The following is an 18722-nucleotide window of genomic DNA, read 5'->3' as shown; positions in this document are numbered from 1 at the left end:
TGAGAAATTTGAAGGTGAAAGAGAAAATAAAAGGGAACACTTGCCATTGTATACAAATTAATGAGAAGAGCTCAAGGAACATTGATGGCTGTGTCCGGGTTTTGAGAATAAATTTTGTTCCTGCTGTAAGACTGGGCTTCCCTTGGGACGCCAGATCCCTGAAGAAGTGGCTAATCCACTTTGCGCTAAAGGGGAAAAAATCATTGTAGCCATTTTCACACAACACTTGTACAGAACCCACGCTAAAAGCATTTAATCTTGGGACCCGAAACATAATTTAAATAAAAACTCAATTTCGAAAATTTTCAGGATCACAAAACTTCCACTAGATATACAAGAGTTAAAGGTATATACAAATATCTTAATTATTAGTCGCAATTATTCAGAGCCAGGAAAAGACAAAAAGTCTTGATTTTGTGGAAAATTAATGTCAACACCTTGTCTACTATGTACTCCTACAACTTTTAATTTTTATATTCATTCTAAAGGAACAAATGTACTCGAATTGTGTGTTGCATAGGTGAATTCTACCCTCATAAGTAGTGTTTAGTCATCAATGTGACTGTTATGCCTTTAAATGAATAAAATTCTTAATTATTAATATTATTATTTTGTTATTGAATATTGAATAAGGAAAAATGATTAATGTATAAATACTTTTTATTTAATAATGTTGCGAATAAGAATTTGTCATTAATATCTAACACTCTGTGTAGTTACTCGATTCACCGCAAGATCTCGTTGCAGGACACAACTGTATGACCAGTCACCAATTTGTATTCTTGTGGCATAAAATTTTCTTACATGCTGAGCATACAAATATAGGCCTGTCACTCTAGATAATGTAATATTGTTTATTGTAACTAGGCATGCATAGACAAATAGTTTGAAAGTTTTGTTTATTTTGGTGAATGGTAACAGATAATAATAAAAGAAATTGCACTCTAAACATGGCTTTAGAACCATTTCTAAAATTGAGTTCTAAATATCCTTGTCCAGAGAAGCCTAGTGTACGAGTAAAACAAATTTACGACTTTCACGTATTGTAGTTTAATTTATTTTGAAATGCTATTTTAAAAAAAAGGGTCTTAAGTTCACTTTGAATAGATTAATTTTTTTCTCGTTACATACCACACGGCCACCAAAGAGTGAGCTGTAAGAAACTCCTAGGAACAGAAAAATCTAAGGGTCAGCAGCTAGATTTGAATTCGGGATACTCTTTTGAGTATCATAAGTTCGAAATAGAGTTGTACATATTTTGAGGTCCTTGGAAATAGAAAAAAGAGCGTCCTAACTCTTAGACTGTATGTAAAGGACATATTTTTTCTTATTCAAAGGACGTCAAAACATAAATATAAAAATAATATTTTATGTGTAATAATTTTATTTATTTTTTTTTTTGTAAGTATCTTTCAAAAATAAATATTAATATTATTATTAGTCAGTAAGTGAGTGTCTGTTTTATGGGTGCGAGATGTTGTATTTGGTATTCTGTTTTTCCGATACTAAGGTTTCGGTTGAAATCAGTTAACCTGTAAGACTTCTTTATTTTTGTGATTTTTATGTTGCCATATTCTTCAAACATGGAATTCTACATGTGCTTTGACTGTACATTAATATTATACAGGTGCGGGACATGAGTTAATGAACCTTGTGAAATTCTCCACACGCAGTTTTATGTATAACGGCAAAGTACTACATTGAATGCATGTACAAGGTTTATTTAGGAAACTGATGTTACTTCATACTCAGTTGTAGAGAATGACTATAAATTCACGAACGAGTATTATTTTTATTTTATTTTTTTAAGGAAAAGGTATTCGGTGACGGTTCTCTGGAAAATGCAACAATATTCGTCATAAGTTCCACTATTAATAAAATTATATAGAACAATCATCTCTATTATATTATGGGAACTGCAACCTTAAATTTGTCTCTTAAACTGCCGATTTTTTTTGTACGCAAACAGAACAATTCTATTTTCTTCATACACTAAGGTATCATTAAAAATTGTGATTACTGGAATTCTGGTGAATTGGACATGAGGTATTACTTTGTTACCTAAATAGGCTAAATTACCTAGTGTCCAAAAAAGTAACAAAGATTAAGATCTCACAGAACAAATATGACGAATAAAAGAAAGCCTTGTCAAAGAATCAAAACAGATTTTGTGGAAATTAAAAGTTGATCTTTAAATATTTCAATAATAAAAGTAAAAAAATATATTAAATACTTGAAAATTAACATAGTTTGCATACATTATACAAATGACTAATTTTCCTACTTTCTTCTTTGCATGAACTGTTTTCCTGTCTGTGTTTATCTGGAGTGTGACTACTCACACGACTTTCTCTTACTAAAATTTTTCATAGTTCCGACTTATACATTTTTTAAAAACTTTAAATGTTTACAATAAAAAAAATCTAGTATGAAAATGTAAGTTGTATTTAACATTGGTTCACTGTAATAAAATCGTATCGTTTTAGTAGTTACCTCTCTTAAAATCAATTTTCATGAAAATGAATTACAAACAAGCACGATTGGCTATTTAACTGAATAGACGATATAAGAAATCATATTGAGAATTGAGATTTACAACACGTAAAATATCAATGAGTTTCTACTTAACTTATTACAATAAAACAAAGAAAACACTTCTGTTTCAAACCAATGGTAAAGGTTAGTCGTTTTCAACAAACTTGATGAACTGTTTTCGAGAAAATTACAAAAACAAAAACAAAAAAACTAAATAATGTATTTAGTAAACTGACACTTTTGGTCAGCAGATTTTATACACAATCTTATTGATGGCTTTCATGTTGACGAAGCTAAGCAGGAAAAAGAAAAAAAATTGTCATTTTAAGGGATGGGAATCAGGAAATAGTGGAATGAATATTTCGCTGCTGAAGGATCTCACATAACAGTATAGAAATAGGATAGATTAAGAAAGGGCAGATATAAAGTAATTCATAGTAAAAAGTAAAACATTTAATTTAGCCAAAGAATTAAACATTAACCAATATCAGTTTCTTCAATTGTTTGATAACACAGAACTGTAGGCTTCTGTTCGATTTAAATATATTCCTGTATGTTAACTAAAAGCTGGTTGTTTTTTAACTGATATTAGAGCGTGGTCATTCTAATTGCCCCTGATTCAGTATTAAGGTAAACTACAATACTACTTCTAAACTGCCACAATCAGTATACTATCAAATGATTTAAATTTACATCAAGGGATATTGCAACTTTGTGCATGCCTCCTAGGTGCAATACAAAGTACAATATAAAAGTAAAGTAATCGCCTATTTTTTCAGGCGGGGCTTAACATCCAACTACCATTTACTAGATGTCGTGGACGGAGGCGATTAGCAAACGTACTTTACTATTTCTCATTTAACCATTAAATGAAATCCATGGCCTAGACCGGTAATCGAACCCAGTACCACAATGCATATTAGCTTTGCAGGTCTCGCCTCTTAACCCGCTCGGCTACGGTGGCGCCTCTAAAGTACAATATAGTACGACCAGTTAAGATAATGGTACACTAAAGCAAGCTTCCAGGTAGTGCAATGCTATAACGTTTACATATTCCAGTTATTAGGCGAACTGCAACCATAAGCGTGCTTCATACAATGATCACAGTAATTATTATCATCTATCTCCTACATTTGTTCAATGAAGCACATATAAAAAGGTACTGCCACCCTAAGCAGCGCGGCTCTAGGTACCACAAGTAGTATGATGTACCAGTTACTTAACTTTCAATGAAGTTCACTTCTGGTTAATTGATGTTAGATTGTTGAGTGATTAAGGTTAGCACTGGGAGATCTGTAGCCCGGAGCGGGGATACAAAAACTGGGCGAGGTGAGGGTACGGACCTACTTTCCTGCGGCAGCCCCAGTGTCTCTGCGGACATTCAGTCCAACTGGATACTTGCTATAGTCACAGTGCCCCAAAACTTGTCACCTCGCTGACCACGTCTAGGCGATACGCTAGCGGTAAGTGGCGCATATTTATAATCGTGCTTTGATAAGCACATCTTAACTAATATCCAATACTCTAAGGCTTGACAGAGATTTCAGCTGCTTTTTCTTCTTTTTTTATTTAACTAAAAGAGGTTCATCTACAAATTACACTTCAAATACCTCGCTAATAACAATAGAACATTACTCTCAAATTTCTCAGAACTTATTAAATAATAAGAAGTACATATAATTTTTTCCTTGCAATCTTAAGAGGAAGTAATGCGCGGATTTCGGATTTTTTTTATCAGCAGAAATTCGTTTTAGAAACCGCTGAATAAGAAATTGATAAGGCGCCACGATTGCCGAGTGGTTAGAGGCAAGGCCCACAAAGCTAAGATGTACTGTTGTACGGATTCCGTTCCCGTTCTAAGCGTTGATTTGAATTGTTTAATATGAGAACATATCAATACAAAGTACGTTTTCTAACCATCTCCTTCTGCTACACTCAATTAGTTGGATGTAAGCCCGCATTACTTTACTTTTAAATAGTTGATAAGGTCTTTATTTATTCGATTTTTTTGATTTTTTAGCAAGAAAACAGCTCTAATATTTTTTTTTTTTTTTTTTTTAAATTTGATGTTTTTATTCAACACCCATGTTGGTCTGTCACATTTTAGATATTTGGGAGAAAAAATACCTTAAGAAATGAAGTTCTGGTCGACTGTGTTTTTTGGGTAAGCTGAGTGAAGTTATGCTTTACTCTAATGTGTCCTGCAGCAGACCCATATCAAATTTGAAGACACCTCAAAGTTCAGTAAAATTCAATCTTAGAAGATAATTTGTTATTGATAATAACAAATTTGATAATTTGTAATCCTTGGATTAAGAAAAGTTAAGTGAGTGTTCAAATGTGGATTTTATACATATATGGTTTAGATGCTACTAAAGAACATTGTAATAAGGTAAAGGGCAAAACTTATCAGATCGGAAATCCACTTAACTGAATCAATTTTTTGCGATTTTCTTAAAAACACTTTTATCTTTTTCTGTATTCTTTTGTACTGATTGTATTTTTGTGGATCCATAACGTTCATTTAATTATTCCCAAGAACCCACCCAGTAAACTGAAAATGGCTGAAATCTGATGGAATTGTTTCCAGTTTTCACTTTTTTTGTCTTTGTTTTTGTTTTGTAATTTCAGCAAATTCTACAATTTTACCACAATGTATGCAACGTTACTAGCTGAAATAACCGGCATTGCTAGAAGATGAGATGATTTTTGAAAATTAAATGCAGTTACTTATAATTTTAACATTTTGTTTTCTATGTTTAAAGGAAACCGGTGATATTATATTGCTAATACATATTCAATTATGTTCGTTTTTATTCCTCTCAATTTTAAAAATGGAAAATTCGTAAGAACATCAAGAATAACTCTAAAATTTCTGTTGAGATCTTGATATTGTCTTTTTTTATTACTTACCACAGTTTTGGGCAAAATTTAATCTTGTTAATTTCGCATCCTTACGACTAAATTAGGTTGATTATTCTAACCAGTAAAGATTAGTCTTACAGGTAGAATTTGTGTTGAAAAACGATCAATTCAACTTAAGTTTTCGAACTAAAAATCATTTACTTAAGTTAGATAAGTCATAAATCATAAGCTACAACTAATTTAGTCGTTAGTGGAACTTTTTACTTAGCCAATCATCAATCGTTAGCCTTAGTTGTGGATTTTTTAACAGACAAACTAATAAATGGGTGTTCTATCTCTGTTATTACTTTAAATTTGTGAATTCAGTTTTTTCTTACAAGTGAAATTAAACCTTTTCATTTAAATTGAACCTATGTGACACCACATTTTGAGTGATTTGGGTCATTTTTTTTACTACATACATTTAATCAACTTCTTACATTATTATGAGTAACGTTCATCCCTCAATCCTTCAACAAACTTGATCTACATTACGAATAATTTTGGAGTACTTTCTGTTGCACAAAACCTGATGGTAAAAAATAATGAGCAAAGTGGATCACTTCACTCTCATAATGAATCGACTGGTGTCTCAGAGAACTTCTTTCAGTCACTGACTGAATCGAACTAAAAATCGTTTACTTAAGTTAGATAAGTCATAAATCATAAGCTACAACTAATTTAGTCGTTAGTGGAACTTTTTACTTAGCCAATCATCAATCGTTAGCCTTAGTTGTGGATTTCCTTCAACTCATGTGGAAATCCATTTTGAGTGGTCCTAAAAATGGATTAACAGGTTAGGTGGATTCAAGTGAAATCCGATCATAATTGTTCGTTATGAGGTCCCGAGTTGGTTAACTGTAAGAGAAAATAGCCCTCATTACTCAAAACTGAGGTACCATTGATTAAATGTGAATCCGCTAAGAGGTTCATTTTCAGCGATTTCTAGCAATGTAAAGACAAACGATTTTCTTTAAACTACTTAGACTACACGTAATGGCCTATCGCTTTTAATACTTAGATTTCTAAGAAAATTATTTTGGAGGTTATCAGAGAAGTGTCAAGTTAAGTTTCCATTTTAAAGTGTCCGTTGAGAATAAGTGACTATTTCGCAAGTTACATAATATTAAGAGATTTATTTGAATCACAAATTTGAGGAAGAGTGATTACGGATAGAGCGGCGTTCTACGGTAGTCAAAGAGGACGCCTCCAAACTGGACAAAACAAGTTTTTTTAAATTACATTTTTATGAAAATAAAGTGAAAAGAACCTTTTATTTAAATGTATTAGATAATTTCATTACGCTTATCGGCTTTTTTTTATTTCTAAAGAAAGACTCTGACAATAAAATCAATTGGGCAAAATTACAGTTGTAATAAAGCAGTCAGACAGGTGACATCTGCATAAAGTAATGAAAATTTTAAGTTAATATGTTTGTTTTATAAGGAAGAACTAAATTTCATTCTGAATCAAACATTTACTTAAACTATAAGTAGCTCAATAGACTTTTTGTTAGAATTTGCCAGTCACACCATCCGTTTAATTCAAATTAGATAGAGTAATTTTACGCAGAATCATTTGTTAAAGCTAAACAATATATAATATTCATGTCACTAATTGCACCATTAATATGATTAACATTTCTTCCTTTTATATGCTAAATCGGGTCCTGTACTAATGATCCTGGGAATAATGGCATAATAATAATAATGGAATAATTGTTGTTTTTTGTTTTTTTCTTGGTGAAAGGTGTGCCATGATTTTTTAAAATAGTTAATTTATTAAACATTTTTACTCCAAGATTTGGCAAATGGGAGACTTGAGCATGACTTTCATTCTTTGTCACATTTCAAGTTGGCTATCTGACGACTTTATAATTGTTGATGAAGGAGGATGTAACTCTCTGGAGGTATTAAGACGAGAAAAGAGTGTTGGCATTAGGCAGTAGTTATTCTCAACTTGCGACTTCCCTGAAAATGAAACTGAATTTGAATTAGCATCTATCCAGTTTCTTTTAATTTCGGTTAGCCTTCATCAGATCATATTGAGAGATATTAGAGGGCAAGGATATTTTAGCACGTCGACTGGTGATTACTGAGTGCCGTCTTCCGCCGTTCTTCCTAGAAATTTCCTAAAGATGCTGGAGGATGCTGTGGGGTGAGAAGTCTCCTGATTGTAGGGCTCAATAGATTTATGTTGGTCGTAGTGCACTGCAGCTCAATCTATTCTTAATGGAGGACATCCCAAAGCACGGTTGCAGGACGCTGCTTTATTAAAAAAGAAAAACAACTACATTTGTTTTTAAAATTTTTGAAAATGCATTATCTGTAATGAACTTTATAGCTAAATGAAGGTTGCCGAACCCAGTCACATACGATCAAACTAATAATTGTTAAAGTTATTCCATTAATAATAATGGCAATAATTAGAATACCAAATGGGGTATTGATCAGATTTCCGGTAAATCATTCAACGGATGCTGACAATAAAATTGACCGTGCAGGTTCTGCTTACCGTCCCACGGACACACGCTAGTAGATCCGCAACCTCTCATCCACTCCCCATCACTGGGGTAGTATCAGCGTATCAAGTGAGATTTTACAGAATATATTTTAATAATTTTGGTAATTTTGATTAAAAAAATCACTAGAGATTTGCATAAATTTGCTATGCTATCTGCGTATGTTACACTAAGTCGCTTTTATTTGGAAACCACGGAAATGATAGCGGCTTGACGAGTTGTGATTATAATACGAGCAATAATTTTATGCAGCCATCACCACACGTCGTTATGAATTGAACCTTACGCAAAACGCAATGTTTTTAAAGAAATTTTAGGATTCAAAATGCCAATATTTGGTATGAGAGATACGTATGTGTAAGTGTTCACCAAAGTGTTTTTTTAGTAAGCAGTAAGAGAGAGTGCGGTTACTAAATAGTATCAGCAGTAACTTGTTTTTTAAGAAAAGCCTAACCTAGATAAAGTTTCAGCAAATGTGAAAAGATTGCCTAATTACGGTTTGCCTAGTTACAGTTATTATACAGCATTTATTTCAATGTCATCTGGAACAGCAATTCTGTGAGTAAAGACTCTTTCTGCCAGAAATTAAGAGCGACAATCTGGACTCTGAACTCTAGGTGTTCCGTATCCTGAACGCAAAGCACTGCCACTGCGTTTTATTTAGTAAAATTGAAGGAAAAGAAAAAAAGCTAAAAAAGAAAACAGAACTAAGAGGTTTGACCGGTTACTGCACAGTAAAAAAGCAAAACAAAACAAATGTAGCGAGGGATTAAGTTTCAATTTCGAAACTTTTTGCATTATTTTCCTTATTTTCAGCTTTAAAACCATTATCATCTTATTTAATAATTGGTAAAATAACATCTTCATCTCATGGGAAATGTTCTTTTAATTGTAGTAATCATATTTATTTTAGTTCTAGGAGATAAGATTATATAAATCACAGCAGATTAGATACGAGAGAAATTCGTGAAGCATTTAAACATTATAAAATGCTTTTTTATTGTTTAAAAAAAAATGAGGTTGAAAATCGGACATAGATGATATGGAACTTTATTATCTCAAAATAAAAGTATAGAATTATCTGTATAAAAAATAGCCAGTTCTACCGATACCTTCTGTTTAATATTTAAAAAACATGACAGTATCACTTAATTGAATGGGTTGTTAAACGTTCTTTTTACCCAAAAACTGCTGTACCGATATTGGTCACAGAATATACGAGTATGTAGATTATTTATATTCAGTGGGTGATCCAAACTATAAAAATATTGAATTTTTTTGCGGAAACGAAGGTAAAAACAAGACTTAAAAAATATTAATTATAATAATTCAATTTAGTTTTTTGTTAGAAATCCAAAAAGAAACGACTGATTGTTTTTTGTTGCAAGAAGCAAGATACAGATATCATTTTCTTTTATTTCATGTGGGAACTTATAATTTTCAACTCAGAAATGTATTCCTCAATTGTTTTTAAGTGAAAATTTATTTATTTTCTTTTCCTGTAAGCAATAATTAACTAGTTATGATTGAAAAAAAAAAGTTGATTGAACAAAACATCAATATAAACAATCCATCTCACGTAGAACCTGTAATAAATGATGTTACTCGTACTAGCCTTCCAGTATTAGAAAGACTTAGACCAACTACTATTCGCCAAGTATCTAATACGGTAAAAAGGGGAAGAGAAAGTTATTGGGAATTAATTATTTCATGTTGTTTTTCAAGTATCTCCTTAGGAAGTAGTAAGAGATATCAAATTTGAGAGATGATGGGGCTACTGAGTCCCATACGTTAAGGTATCTCTTTATACGCCTGGAATTATCGCAACCTACGCACAAGGAGCACATCCTCTAAATATTGAACAATGTTGGTGAGGTTGGTCCCTAGGTCTAATGCTTAGGTAAAATCTCTTTTCTTACATATATATTAAACACTATAGATATTAAAAATTATTAAGAATAAACTAAGCAGGTTTAATGAATCAAATGGAGACACATTTTATTTCTTTATTTTATTTTTAATAAAAAGGACATAGAAATTGCGGATTTGTTGAAATTATTTGAGAAAGTGTACGAAAGGAAAATTACTTGTAGTTTAAGAGAAGTAGTGGTAGAAGAGGCACCGTTGACATACTTCGGCATACACGCATGACATGCACTGTCTAGCAAATACACTCACAAATTGAGCGCTGTGTATCAGTTAGTTCTACTTGTTTTTACTTTCTCTTTCTAACTATTAAGAGTAAGCGAAACGATTGTGACGATTTTCGGATTAAATTCATTTCAAAAAAATAATAAATAGCTACCTAGAGTTCATTAATGTGGTAGAGTAGGTAGAGTATTAAGATGACCCAGAGAAAATGGGATGAAGAAATAGCACGGGATTTGTCCAGTTCAAGTGCATTAATCTCAACAATTAGTTGAAATTTTGAGTGACAAAAAACTAGTAAATTCAAACGTTCTTTCTTTATTGTGAAACGTTCTTTCACATAACCGTTTTAGAGCCAAGTTTAAATAAGTGTAAAACATGCCCAAATTTAGCTGAACATTGCTCTGAGATTTGATTTGGTTCGGCTTCAAGGCATTAAAACTCAAGTATGAATAGGAATTTTGGCTGTAACAAAAAACATTTAAAACCTTAAAAGATTTTAATTAGAACTTAACACGTTTTAAACAACATTTGGCAAGAAGTGTAAAACAAACAAAACATTCTGGTTTAAATACTCACCTGTTTTTCTCTGACTAGACTCTTTTTATTTATTTATCTAATTGTGTGCATTTAAAGTATGTAAACTAAATATTTGTAAAGCCAGGAATGTTGAATGCATTTAATAATATTTTTTAAAACTCTTATTACTATTTTTACTGTTCATTATTTTTGGTGACTGATTCATTATTTCAATAGGATGAAAAAAAAAATAAATGCCAATTTCAGTCATGATATTTATTGATTTGTGCCGAGATTTCTACCTATGATTTACCTTAATGTCTATATGATATTTTTACATGGTTATTGTTAAGTTGGTGTATCCTTTGTATTGTTTGCTTTCGAATTGAGTATGATCGGTTTTATGTGTTTGGTTGTGATTCATTTTTGTAAACTACATTATTTATACACAAATTAAGTTCAATACAATTATTGTAATCACATTGTAAAATATGTTCTATAGTCCTGAACATGATCTTTTCCCTAGGTCGAAAGCTCGGGACATTAAATAAATATCATGACTGAAATACGCATTTATTTTTTCATACTATTTCTATTTTTTTTTTTTTTTTAGAATTTGTTTGATTTACTTTACATCATTAGTGGTATAGTACTTAACGTTGGCTGATTTTAGTTTAATTTGATGGAGTTGTTTAAGTATTATAGGATATAGTCTCAGATACTAAATATTCACTTTATATTACTATTTTTGTAATCTTTTTCAATCTAATAATAGTGTTTTCCAGCTTAAAATTGATTCTAGTTTCGTATTTGTTACATTAGAAGCGATTACTTTTTGTTCTGTTTTGTATTTTCTTTGGTAGTTTTTTTGTGTAATTATTTATTGTACAGAACTTCAGGCTTGGAAGAAACAAATGTTCTTGTAAAACATTAATGATAATAAATAAATGTTGGTTGACTTCGCTATAACTAATGTTATTAGACTTCACTATAATAAAGTACTTTTGAGGTAAGCGAGCCATCCTAGAACACTTCCTTAAAATTAATTTCATACAATGAATTCCAAAGAAAAGCGATAAGCCTTCATCTGAGCATGCTATGAAGAAATCTATTAACAGATTCGCTCTTCCAGACAAGTGACTTTATTTTCAAATTGGAAATTTAGTTTGATTCTCATTAATACCACATATTTGTTTTTATTTCATTATTTTATTACTGTTCAGTGAAATGGCACCTTAGAGATGCTTCCTCCAGAACTGATCTAAAATGAATTTTTCTGGACTGTTGTAAGCAAAAGTAATAGCATTTCTTAACGTTTCAGCATTCTATAAGTTTTTAGCTAGCTACAACTTGATCGTTTGGGAGCAAATGTGGAATAAGTATTATAACTTGAAATAAATGTTAAGTATGAAATTCAATTAACTTCAGTTCATTAATGTGGTAGAGTATTAAAATAATGTAGAGGAAATGGTAATAAGAAGTAGCGCAGGATTCGTCTAGTTCAATTGCTGTAAACTTAACAATTAGTTGGAATATTGAATGGCAACCAAAACTGACACGTTCAAACGTTTCTGTTTAACATTAACGTTCTATTAGGTTTTAGCTATAACATATACATTTTGGAGCAAAGTTTAAAATTCAAGTAAGTTTAAATAAATGTAAAAACAAATTTAACTTAACATTACTCTGAAAATAGTCTGGTTCGTCTTCAAGACGATGTGAATCGTTTTTAGTATAACTGCAATTAAAATAGCTTAATCCACTTTTCTAGCAAAAAAAAAATCCAAAGTTTCAGAGTGTTTGGCTGTCCAACTTGTTTGTTTCAACAGAACCAAAAACAAAATTTGGTAGCTTTTTTTAATTGTTAATTTTACTACTAAATTTTTTTAGTCGTGTAAAATGTATGTAATTTAAGTAGCTACAGAGAAATGTAAAAGTTGTGGCCGTGTTATGGAGATGTGAACATATTTTGTGCACACCGAATGACTATGTATGTCAGTTAGGTGAAACACATCTCTTGGTTCGTTATCAACAAATTCTTAATTTGCAGTCGTCTTGAATCTGATTTCTAATGTATATACGCTAGTTGGTACTGTTAACTGTCCAATATTACTTCGTTGATTCATCTTTGAATTCTAAAAGTAAATCTAATCTTCTCTAACGTTTGTAAATAAATCGATACATTCTTATTCAGCACTATTAACAAATCCGATGAAGAAAACTATCAATGCTAGTTATTTTCCTAAAATATAACTAAAATTGTGTCTGCTGAGAAAAAGGGATGCAAATCGATTCGAAAATTATAGAGGAATAGAATAAAAAATAATACAGCAGTTGTTAAATAACTATTTAAACGTTTTTAGAAAAACAATACAATTGTGAGCAATCTCCATACAGATACAAAGAAGAATTGTTGCATTAAACGCCTTAGATGACCTACAAGAAGAGCCGAAAGTATACTGCAACCTTCTGTGACTTGAGTTGGTCCTTCGATACGGTCTCACCCTCAATCATGTTGGGCAAATTAAATTAAGGCAATATCTGTGGCAACACTTTGAACTGTTTTAAAGAATTTATGACTGGCAGTAAACAATATGTCTTTCTTAAAGACAAGCTACAAAACACAAAACTAGTAGAGAAGAAAGCAGAAGAACAATTAACATAAAGTAGTAGCTATAGTAAAATTACAAAAAGAACTAATTCTAAATAAAAAAAAGAACCTGACAAGCCACAAAAACTTTTTGAAAACAACATCCTAAAACTGAGTGAAAAGTTGTCAAAAGACAGTGTACCTTTTCAGAAAAATTGAAGGAAGAAGTTCTGGACCAAACGATACGTACTGGCTATTTCGGTGAATTTCACTTTAAGAAGGCGTCTAAGGCTAGCAGGGTTCACAGGCCGCAAGAAAAGTCATCCGGTTTAATCGAGAAAAGTTGAAAGAGTTGTAAATCTTTGTTCTCCTCTCTGAAGCCTTATAAATCTCTATTCATACAAATTTACTAAAGAATGTAAAACAGAAATTAAAGACAAACAGTATATTAGAACATGAGGAGTACAGAACATTAGTGAAGTTTAACCCTCATGTTATGGATTGGTAAAATATTCTAATAAAATTCTGTATGAAGTAAGGAAATTGATGTCTCCTGTTTCTAAAAAAGCTTATTTTTATAAATTTTACATTCAAAGTAGTCATGACCGAAGATGTTCCATTCCAATAATTATAAATATAAATTATTTCAACGAAATAAGCAAAAAATAAAACTGTAATTCTCCTTGTCAATGAAATTAATTAAGATATCAAAGAATATACAATAAGTTGTTTTTGTGTATTTCTTTCTATCATTAACTTGATTTGCAAGATTCAAATAGAATCATTATCAAAGCGAATGCCAATTATCTTTATTCACAAAAGAAAATTCAAAGTTCTGAGTGTTTCTTTTTTTTATATAAAGAAATATAAATTGCAGCTTGCATATTATTTTAAGGAATCAATGGAATATAGACCTTTGCCTTTAATAGAAAACAAATATTTCTTTCTAGGCAGAGCATAAAATTTAGCATTACCAGAACCAATGCAAAAGATTTTTCATTTTATTCCAATTACGTAGAAGAACAGTGCAATATATTTACATTTAAGTTCTTCCGTATTTAATTTAGTTTGTTCGATTGAAGTTTAAAATGAAACTGCTTGAAAAGGGAAAGATCTTTAATTATACATTAATCTTATTCTATCAAATTTATTAACTTTTTGATAAAAATTATGTAATGTATTTTCTGACACAATCGACGTTCACAAATTGACATATTCTCTTCATTCTTTAAATATATTAATTTAATAAAACCAATAATTCGTTGCCGGCTCTGTTTGTATTTAGTTTTCTCCGTTCTTAGAGGATTAATGTATGAATTCACACATAATTTAAAAATAAAAATAAAAAAAAACATCGTTTCCAAGGGTTATCAAAACGGTTATTTTTGATAAAAATAAAAATAAGGTTAACACATTTTCAAGATCGGAACAATTACATGAAAAAGTGAGTGTCTACTGGCCTCCAAGAGAGTTCATGCATTACTACGTAGCTGCAACGCTGTAATAATGCATTTCTAATGCTAAAAGTGTTCACTAAAAGTGCACCTATCGCTGTCTAAGCTGCGAAATTTTAGACAGTGAGTGTAAGGTATATGCTTTCGGTGTGTATTATGTAATTATTGAGTTGATACATAAATTCGTCCCGTTTCTCCCACCTTAACACCATTTTTGATAATACTTTTTTTGAAAAAAATACTAATTAAAAGTATATATGCCTCTTAATAATAGGAAAATATATTAAGAAAAAACAAAAACTATCTTAGCGAGGCAAAAAACAAGAATTGCCATGTTCGCTTCGTACCTACTTATATCACTTCGGAACTAATCAATTTTAGCGATTTAATTCACTAAGCTCATGTCTGTCAGACAGTCTGCCAGTGCTGTTTCTTATTTAATATGGTCTGAATATTCTGTAACTTAGATCTGTCTGTGGCTGTTGAAGCGTTGATACCGTTTTCAAGAAAATAGTGAATCTATTCTGTGTCTAGCACTTTTTGTTATATCGCTTTTGACCAAACGATTCTTTTACGCTGGCATGATAGGATCTCAATTAAATAACTAAATTATGGAACCCCTAGTTCCGTTTTACAAGAAGCAGTTCAGAAAAAAAAGAGTAAAAAATTAGAAAACTTTGCTGGTTATACTAATAATTCCGTAGCTTTGGTTCTAACATTCTACATTTATGCCTGGTTTGGATAACTAATCTTAGATCTGATAGTTTGGACGTAGTGTTTCAGAAAAATGGTAATAAAGGCGAATCTTGGCTACTTTTATGAGAATTTCCTTATTTTCAGTTCGCAACATTCAATTCTCAAGCCAGACCTTGATCATACACATTAGGTCGGCTTGTTTTGCAAGCCGCAGGGCAGAAAAAAGGGAAAAAATAGAAAATCTTTGCTAGTTTTACTACCAATTCCTTAGTTTCGTCTTATAACATTCTACATTTATGGCTGGTTTGGGTAATTAATCTTAGATCTAATACTTAGCGCGTAGTGTTTTAGAAAAATGATAAAAGAGCCTAATCTTGGCTAAGTTTATGAGAATTTCCTTATTTTCAGATTGTAACATTTGATTCTTTTGCCAGGGCTTGATCATACGCATTAGGTCGGCTAGTTTTGCAAATAATAGTTTAGAAATTCTGGTGTACTCCTTTGCACAAGTAAAAACCATAGATCTGGAGGATCATTTCAAATTAATGCTGCACTTTGTTAGCGAAAAGAATTCATACAAAATTATTTTAAAAAATAATAATGTAACATATGGATAAAAATGCATGCACTATATCGTATGCTCTAAGATTATGTATCAATTTTAGCCATTGCTGGAGAGCTAATTCAAACTCTTGTATGGTATTGTTTGTTTGAACTACATTGTTTGTTGAACATGTCAATAAGAGGAGGTATTGCGAGTTAATGTAAACAAACTCTTGTTGTTTGTTTAAAATATATTGTTTGTCCTTGAACTTGTCAATAAGAGGAGGTATTGCGAGTTAATGTAAACAAACTCTTGTTGTTTGTTTAAAATATATTGTTTGTCCTTGAACTTGTCAATAAGAGGAGGTATTGCGAGTTAATGTAAACAAACTCTTGTATGATATTGTTTGTTTAAACACCTGTTTTCGTCAGTAGGAGGAAGGTATTGCAACGGAGCGCCTTCAAGTCCGAACTGGGGAAAGTGCGGTGCTGACTGAATGACCGCACGAGCCATCTTCCCCCTCCTCCCACGCGGAGATATGTAAATCACGTGTGAGAAACCTTATATTAATACGCGCGCACGGCGCGCACACTGTACACACCAACTGATCAGCATAATGTAAAATTATTCAATCATAACTACAGATAATTTTAAATTAACGTTGAGTTAGCGTTGCTTTAATTAATAACTGTTATAATTTAACGGTCATTTAACACGCACTGTTCGTTATATCTTTATTCCATATTAAAATATTCCAGTATTTGAACAAAAGAAGTAGTATTTACATAATATAGTCCGTTTCTACTGAAGATGGATTTAACTTTCTCTTGTCACATACTGGAGATGGTACGTCGTGGAATTCGGTTTAGTTCTGTCATGAAGTGGTGTCCCTATGAAAAGGTGTTTTACTTTAATGTTGAAAATCTCCATATTCTAAATAGTTTTTATTATTCAGGATTTGTGTTATCCTTTTTTAGAGAAATTATTTATTGCAATTTTTTCGTTCGTTATTGAAAGAGATAGTAATAACAAAAGTAAGTGGAGACATCAGTCTTTAACAATTCTTATTTTGATAAGTTACCCACTTTTGTGGTTATTTGTAGATATTTGTAGTTCCCTACTTTTTGGATTAAAGTACCTACTGCCATGTTATGGTAATATTTTTATTAATAAAAATTTTGTAATGCAAAAAATAACTGCATTATACTACTTTCTTGGTTCTTATTTGTAACACCTTCATTATTGAAACACAGAGCGGGTTTTCTTCCTCAAAGCAATGCCGCCATTGAGGACCTATATTCATTTGCGATGCCAGCAAATAGAGAAGCTTTTTCCTTCACGATCTTTTGATAGTGTCTGCTCATGAACTGTAGGTTAATCAACCTTCCCTGTAAAGAACAGACCTATTAAGATGACCCCCTTTTAATTTTAATAGGGAAAACGCCCCTCTTTGTTTCAAATAAGAAACAAAACGTTATGAAAATTAAACCAGTCTAAGCCAACGTAAAAACAAAGAATAAATTAAACACATTAATAATAATATTAAAGTAAAAATATAATGCATAACCAAAATTTGACACAATAACAATAAAAGAATAACCAATCCAAATGCAAATACGTTTGTTCAATTTTTAAGCGTGCAGGTCAGAAGCTAGAAGCTTTAATGTCTATCCTAATTAGTTGGTTTATCTCTCATATCTTACTCACTTAAACAAAATAGAGAATTTAAAATTGTGTCCAATAGTTTTTAGATACCATACAATTAAATTATTTAAATTAGCTGTACCATTGCGTATGATATACAATACAAATTAAAGCACGAAATGGTATGATACTAGGTAGGAATGCAGCAGTTGTAGACATTAATCTTAAACAGTTAGTATTTTAGAACAACTAGCTGCAAGTAGTTGTAGGATAAAAAAAAAGTAAGTAATTTGCAATTCAAATAATAATTTGTGAATGTGTTTAACTTTTAATATACCACTTAAATCAATATTGTTCAATAAAATCTCTTGTACACAATTTTCTTATACCGCAGTTTATGTTTTTAACGTTAAAGGATAATGTATTTTTTTTTTTTTTAAATAATGTGAATTATTTCTTTTTGTTTTAACAAGTGACAAAAAGACTTCAATTTTCCAAGTAAACCCAAAAACCAAACATTTTGTCACAATTACAATTGCCTTTTATTGGCAGAGAAAGAAAGGAAAAAATCTAGTTATGAACGACTTCCGACTTTAATACGTGCTTCCGGTGACATCATTTGATACGATTACAGTACTTTCTCTTACTGGTAGAAGGAGATAGTAAAATATCTCTTTCTTTTTTCTTTTCTTTTTTTTTTTGTATAAATTAATTTAAACAAATCATTATCATTTGACTATTATAGTCATAATATACTATTATCGTAATTTACAATTACCATTCTATACCATGATCATAAAATACTATTTAATAGTCTTTAAAGAGCGGAAGTTAATAATTTTCATCAATTAGTAGAATAATGTATTTAATGGGAACCAATTTAAGTTACCAATGAAATTGTAAGTCCAGTTATTGGCCTAGTTCTTGGGCAAGAAATCAAACGATGCTAGAAAAAATCAGCACTGTCTAATTCCACACTTTCATACTGATCCAGATCTTTCTATTACTAGTACACAAACTTCTAATTTATTCATTTGCTTCAAATGTGGACTTTTTTTCACTAAACAATAAATTGACTTTAAAAAAAATTAACAGATTGTAATGACATTAAACGTTATTTATAAGAAAAGCGTGTTTGGTTGATTTTAATCCATTCCAATTTGTTGT

The 18722-nt window shown here is 31.1% G+C and overlaps 1 protein-coding gene across 1 annotated transcript in view; it reads left to right on the top strand.

The window, feature by feature from the left end:
* The first annotated feature begins 3778 nt into the window (after positions 1-3778).
* The window catches only part of LOC141459180 (uncharacterized), a 40921-nt gene continuing 25977 nt past the window's right edge, over positions 3779-18722 (top strand). Inside the window, exon 1 of the mRNA XM_074137935.1 lies at positions 3779-3998. The gene's annotated coding sequence lies outside the window, so the exon portion shown is untranslated. The remainder of the gene's footprint in view (positions 3999-18722) is intronic.

Source organism: Rhodnius prolixus, unplaced genomic scaffold (genome assembly GCF_049639745.1).
Source record: "Rhodnius prolixus isolate KJV_2025 unplaced genomic scaffold, Rpr scaffold_11, whole genome shotgun sequence".
In the NCBI taxonomy this organism is placed as follows: domain Eukaryota; kingdom Metazoa; phylum Arthropoda; class Insecta; order Hemiptera; family Reduviidae; genus Rhodnius; species Rhodnius prolixus.
This window is presented reverse-complemented; position numbering and strand designations above follow the sequence as displayed.